Here is a 7,217-nt window from a genome sequence, read left to right as displayed (position 1 = left end):
GGGGAATAGGGGGAGCTGGAGCACACCCAGAAAAGCACCGTTCCAGGTTTTAACACCATCAGATGCTGTGGTCACGCTTGACCACCGCATCTGAAGGGTTAAAAGTCCGCGATCGGCTTTACTGACGGTCGAGGACCTACGGTAGCCGTGGGTGTCTCCTGTATGAAACAGCAGGCACCCACCGGCTATGGTGCCTACTGCACGTGGGAGCAGGCTCCATGTTTAGAGTCCCGGTGTCACGGCGGACGTGCACAGTTTAACAGATAACACACCAACCAGGCTCTGGACGAGAGACAGGGGAAGGGTCACCTCCTAGTTTATCCCTGACCTCTTTCCCTGCAATGCTCAGCCCACAGACAAACCTTGAAGGTAGGTTTGCTGTGTCCTCCAGCCTATACTGACAGAACCCTGAACTCCCTGAGATGGTGAAGTGGGGAGAAAGGAGCAGCCTGCTCGCACAGAACCTGGATGGGATAGATGACATAAACAATCAACAAGAAATGACACTTATCTGCAGAGAGCAGGAACAAGCAGCCAACCTTCCCTCCAAACTTCCCAGACCAAAATGAACAGTATAATCCGCTCAGAGCACTTAGCTGGAGACCATTTAAGCTAATGACTCCACCCAGTGCACCTGATGCGAGACGGATCCAGCACAGCATCAAAACAAATACTACACTCGTGCTGCAATCCTGGCTGACCTCCGCATATCGTCAGAGTGGGGCATGACACCTGGCCAATGCTGGTTCGGGAAGGGGTTAGAGTTGGGGCTACATGACAACATGTGTCACAGCAAGCCTCAGAATAGTCATTGAACTTGTTTGTGCAGCTGTTTTATTGCTGCTATTTTTAAGAAAACAGCTAAATCACAGAAAAGTTGCAGTCAAGATGCAGTTACCGGTGACTTGCATTTTGTTCTATGATGACCTGCAACTGAAAATCCAAATGTTGGACATGATATCTTAATATCTTGGGACATATGCCGCAGTGTAGCTCCAGGCTAACAGTCAATAAAAAAATATATATTTTGTGTGAAAATATCCTGGATCTGCCAGAATACTAAATTATATTTCTCTGAAGAGAGTGTAGAAGATGAATTGTCCCCATGACCCTTGCTTCTTATCACTGTATTCACACCTCCACCCACACTGCAGGAGAGTCCAGAGTGACATGAGGGAGAAGTAACGACGCTCCATGTAATAGTTTTATAATGTATGTGGACATATTAATATTTCATCTTCATTCAAACAGTATTTACAGATAAAATAAACTCTTCTATTTGCTCCACGACAGCGTCACCATTGTTACTAAAAGACATTTTCTTTTCCACTTCCTCCCTTATGACCACACCACTAAAGGTTGTACTCCTTGACCTTCTGGGGACAGGAAACCGGAAGGTCCCCTCCTACCTCCAGTGTCCTTCCTGTCCTTACTGAGGACAGATGCAGAGAGGGTCCTTACGAGACCCTATGAGCAGGGTCGTAACTACCATAGTGGCAGACCGTGCGACTGCTATGGGGCCCAGAGCAGGAGGGGGCCCTGTCTTAGTAGGGATAATCTCTTCTACTGGAGGTGAAAATTTGGTCAGGACTCTACCCTCTAAAGGAACAACTTTTAGCAAATTACAGCAGTGGAAAAATGCCCCCATGGGTCATTGAAAAGGGTTTAGGCAGAAATCCTTCTGTCCTGTGTGGGGGGCCTGGTTTGATCCTTGCTATGGGACCCTTACTTCTCTATGTATAGTAGCAGGCACACTTACAAATGGAGGAGATGTTGATAATTAAAATTTATTGATCAATGTAGTTATATAAAATATGAGTGGACATCAATATAGTAAAAAAACAGAACAGAGCCAGAATAGATATCAGAATAAATATCAAATAAGCATCAAGATAAATATCAGAATAAATATCAGAAAAAGTATCAGAATAAATAGTATCCGAATAAATATCTGAATAAATATCGACTGAGTTGTTCAACAATATCATATGATGGCAGCAACAATAGACAATATTCAAAGGGATATAAAGGACTGTAGTAACAGATGATGTCTTTAAAAGGTTATATTGACGTGGGATTGATATAAGAGTTAATGTCCTGGAACGGTATAGCAATTGTAGAGCAATAAGGTTGATGTATAATGAGTATAATGTTCAGCCCAAAAAATCCTCAACAAATAGCAGTAAGTGAGGCAGTAATACTGGCCAAATGGCAGGTGTTGGTAGCAATGCTTATCAGTAATAACACAGTAGTAGACAAAGAAGATGATTTTAAGGACCTACAAGCGGGGGTAAAGTAGGTTTCAAGTCGGTGTACCTCAACGTGGCGTCCCACGTGTTCTCCGGTACTATCCCGGCGCTTACCTTTCCTCAAGTTTCCCTCGCAGTCCCGTAAGTGGCGTCGGTTATAGCCCTCTGTGTATAGGCTTTTCGGCGTTCCACGTGGAGTGAGGCAGCGCTCGTGGGCTCTGTATGTTACAGCACACTTCTGAGACGTCAGCGGTGACCTCACTTAGATTCCCTCTTACACGTGATGAGTGTTGCAGAGGTCCAAAGTGGCAACAGTCGGGTCGTATGAATCTTCGTATTGCTTGCAAGCAAATGATGAGCCCCCAGCTTCATGAAACGTGTTTCGGGACCCGTGGTCCCTTCATCAGTGAGTCACTGGGGGAATCTGCTCCTCACTTCTCTTCTGTAAAGTGTCCCCATCACTGAGCAGAGAACAGATATTTCTACATGGAACACGTAACATACAGAGCCCACTAGCTTGCTGAATTTTCCATAGCTTGCTGAATTTTCCAAGTGCTGATTTTTATAAGTGCATTGGAGATATTCAGGAGACAAACTTAGTCTAACTCAGAGATTTTCCACTGTAGCAGAACTTCAGTGGTGTTTCTGGTGGATACTCAGACACTGTGTTTCAAAACAGGTAAGGAATTTGTTAGACAGGTTATCACTATTGTCTGATTGCAAATGAGCATAGGCGAGTAAGGTGTTAAATTGCTGTTGGGGGAGGAGCTTTTGTGGGAGTGTGTGTATATATAGCCACATAGTATTAGCTTGCCTAATTATAGCTTGCTGCTTTTTATAAGTGCATTGGAGATATTCAGGAGATACTCAGGAGGTAATCTGGAAGTGGATACAATCTAAACAAGTAAGATTTGTTTGTTTAAAATCTTTCCCCTCTTTACAATGGCAGACCTGGTTCTGTGCAGGAATTGTTGTGCTTTTATTTCAGGTTCCACTCTTCGGAGGTTTGGATACTGTCTGATCTGTAGACAGCTCTCCATAATGCAGCAGGAAATTGCCTTTTTGAAATATGAGATTTGTAAATTAACCGTTAAACAAACTCGGGCTGAGAACGTTGCAATGCCACTGCCACAGAGGCCCCCTAGAAATGGAAGATGGGTTACTGTAGGTTCTGGTAGACTGAGAGTTGTGGATAGAAGACATGTCCCACAGTCTGTGGCTCTCCATAATTCATTTGCAGCACTTTCAGAGTGCAAGAGCAACATGGAGGATGAGGAACAATCATCTCCCATGCCTAAAGTATGCAAGACTGCAGCCAAAGACAAAAATAAGAAGGTGAGGACTGATAGTAAGCAGCTGTTGGTGGGCGATTCCTTCATAAGAGGTGTGAAGTTTGAGGAGAATGGTGTGAGATGTCTCCCTGGTGCTACCGCTAGCAGGAATAGACGACGGATCCTTAATATTGTTAGGCAAGCAAAGCAGGAAAGGGAGGTGGATGCTATTGTCCATCTTGGGACAAATGATCTGGCTTGCAATGAGGTTTCAAAGGTGAAAGAAGCTTTTCACACACTTGGAAAGGATATACGGGAGGTTGCATCAACTGTTTCATTCTCTGCAGTTTTGCCTGTGCATGACAGGAAGATGCGCATTAAGGAATTCAATGTATGGCTTGGTGAATGGTGTCTAAACCAAGGGTTTGGCTTTGTGTCTCATGTTAGCTCTTGTTGGAATGGAAAAGAACTGTACAAGAAAGATGCTTTGCATCTTTCTCTCAAGGGAACGAATGTCCTCGGTGAACAGTTCCAAGTATTTGCTAAGGAGCATTTAAACTAGGAAAGGGGGGGCAAAAGAGGGATAATCCAGCAGTCCGACTGCCCCTCGGAACAATGCCAGAAGATGCCAGTAGCACAAAGGTTAAGAAATGACAAGCTAAGATTCTTGTCTACAAATGCTCGCAGTTTAGGGAATAAGATCAATGAACTTGAGGCTATAATGGCATCTGAGAATATAGATGTAGTGGCTGTTACTGAGATGTGGTTCAATGGAAGTAATGACTGGGATATAACAATACCAGGGTTCTCTCTATACAGGAAAGACAGAGAAGGCAAGACAAGAAGGGGGAGGGGTGGCCCTGTATGTGAAAGATAGCATAAAATCAAATTTGATACAAGTTAGCGAGAACAATTTAGAGTCAGTTTGGGTTACGTTGCAGCTTGATAATCATAAGGTAACTCGTCTAGGTGCGATATATAGACCACCTAGCCAAGTCAAAGAATTAGATGATCTACTTGTTAAGGAAATAGCTAAAATGACATTGAAGGGGAAGTTATCATTATGGGAGACTTTAATCTTCCTGATGTAAACTGGAAAACCAAAATAGCTAGTTCTGCCAGGAGTACAGATATTCTAAATTCCCTACTGGGATTATCTCTACAGCAAGTAGTTGAGGAGCCAACCCGGAAGGAGGCCATTTTAGATTTAGTATTCACAAATGGGAATTTGGTATATATTACTGTAGGGGAAAGCTTAGGATCTAGTGATCACCAGTCAGTGTGGTTTACTATAACTACAGTGACTGAGTCACACCACACAAAAACAAAAGTTTTAGATTTTCGAAAAACCGACTTTTCTAAAATTAGGCCAAAATCATTAAAAACAAAAAGATAGCATTTAGGAATTATAAAAAAAAAAAAAAGAGGATTACAGGCAAATTTATAAGATTAGGCAGAGAGAGGCCAAACAAGTTAGAGCTTCTAAAGCACAGGCAGAAGAGAAATTAGCTCAGTCAGGGAAAAAAGGCGATAAGGCATTCTTCAGATACATAAATGAGAAAAGGAAACTAAAACAAGGAATTACAAAATTAAAAACAAAAGAAGGAAGGTATATGGAAGAAGATAAAGAACTAGCTGACTGCCTCAATGAATACTTCTGTTCAGTTTTTACAAAGGAAAATGAAGGAAAAGGACCTCAGTTAGGAAAGAAGACTAATGAATCTTTTGATGCATGTGTCTTTACAGCGGAAGAGGTGTCTTTACAGCGGAAGAGGTTCTAAGTCAGCTGTTTAAAATTAATACAAATAAGTCACACGGGCCTGATGGGATACACCCAAAGCTATTAAAAGAGCTCAGTGGTGAACTAGCAAAACCATTAACAGATTTATTTAACCAATCACTGGCAACAGGAGTCGTCCCATAAGATTGGAAATTAGCAAATGTTGTGCCCATTCACAAGAAAGGTAGTAGGGAGGAATCGGGCAACTATAGGCCAGTAAGCCTGACATCAATAGTGGGGAAATTAATGGAAACCATACTTAAGGAGAGGATTGTGGAACATCTAAAACCCCATGGATTGAAAGATGAAAAACAGCATGGGTTTACTTCAGGAAGATCATGTCAAACTAATCTTATTGATTTTTTTGATTGGGTGACTAAAATAATAGATGGCGGAGGTGCAGTAGACATCGCTTATCTAGACTTTTGATACTGTCCCACATATAAGGCTTATCAATAAGTTGCAGTCTTTGGGCTTGGACTCCCATATTGTTGAATGGATTAGGCAGTGGCTGAGGGACAGACAACAGAGGGTTGTAGTCAATGGAGTATATTCAGACCATGGTCTTGTTACCAGTGGGGTACCTCAGGGATCTGTTCTGGGACCCATATTGTTTAATATCTTTATCAGCGAAATTGCAAAAGGCCTCGATGGTAAGGTGTGTCTTTTTGCTGATGACACAAAGATTTGTAACAGGGTTGATGTTCCTGGAGAGATACACCAAATGGAAAAGGATTTAGGAAAACTAGAGGAATGGTCAAAAATCTGGCAACTAAAATTTAATGTTGATAAGTGCAAGATAATGCAGCTGTGGCGTAAAAAAACCCAAGAGCAGAATATAAAATCAGTGATACAGTCCTAACCTCAGTATCTGAGGAAAGGGATTTAGGGGTCATTATTTCAGAAGACTTAAAGGTAGGCAGACAATGTCATAGAGCAGCAGGAAATGCTAGCAGAATGCTTGGGTGTATAGGTAGAGGAATTACCAGTAGAAAGAGGGAGGTGCTCTGTCACGGATGGTGTACAGGAAACAAGACAATGCAATATAATCAATGACTCACTGGATCCACAACTAAGGAACAAATGGGAGACCCCTGCATGAGACCTGCCACTCTCCCTGACTGCTCAGCCTATGCGAACACCCCAAAGGTGGATGGGCGCATATCCACGTACCTCGGCTATCTAATACCTGAAGACCCTACAATAGTGAGGGGACACGACCACCGGCTCCCTACACTAGACACGGAGGGAGTCAGGGTCTCCTGAAATCCAGCAGACAGAAAATCACAAATAAAGGAACAGCACTTATCTTGCAGAGGACTGGGAAATAGGAACAGCATGCACACACACTCCAGGAAGTTGTATAAGCCGCACACTACTGCATTATGGGGAGGAACTTAAAGGGAAGCAATCAGTCCAACTGCATGACAGCTGAAATAGACTAACGAGATGAGGAACTGAAACCAAAACAAAGAAACTCAAGGAGGAGGATCTGGAAGGCTCCTGTCAGAGCTTCTCAGCTGTCTGGTTGTGACAGTACCCCTCCCTCTACGAGTGGAATCCGGACACTCAGAACCCACCTTCTCAGGATGGGACCTATGAAAAGCCCTGATGAGACGAGTAGCCTTAATGTCCGTCACTGGGACCCACATCCGCTCCTCAGGACCATAACCCTCCCAATGAACGAGGTACTGGAGGGAACCGCGGACAAGACGAGAATCCACAATCCTAGAGACCTGAAATTCAAGATTTCCATCAACCATAATCGGAGGAGGAGGCAAAGGCGAGGGTACAATAGGTTGAACATAAGGTTTCAATAAGGACTTATGAAAAACATTATGGATCTTCCATGTCTGAGGAAGATCAAGACGGTAGGCAACAGGATTGATGACAGACAGGATCTTGTAAGGCCCAATA

The sequence above is a fragment of the Bufo bufo genome, chromosome 2 (assembly GCF_905171765.1).
Source record: "Bufo bufo chromosome 2, aBufBuf1.1, whole genome shotgun sequence".
NCBI classification, from domain to species: Eukaryota; Metazoa; Chordata; class Amphibia; order Anura; family Bufonidae; genus Bufo; species Bufo bufo.
The sequence above is the reverse complement of the archived record's forward strand: the minus strand, read 5'-3'. Positions refer to the sequence as shown.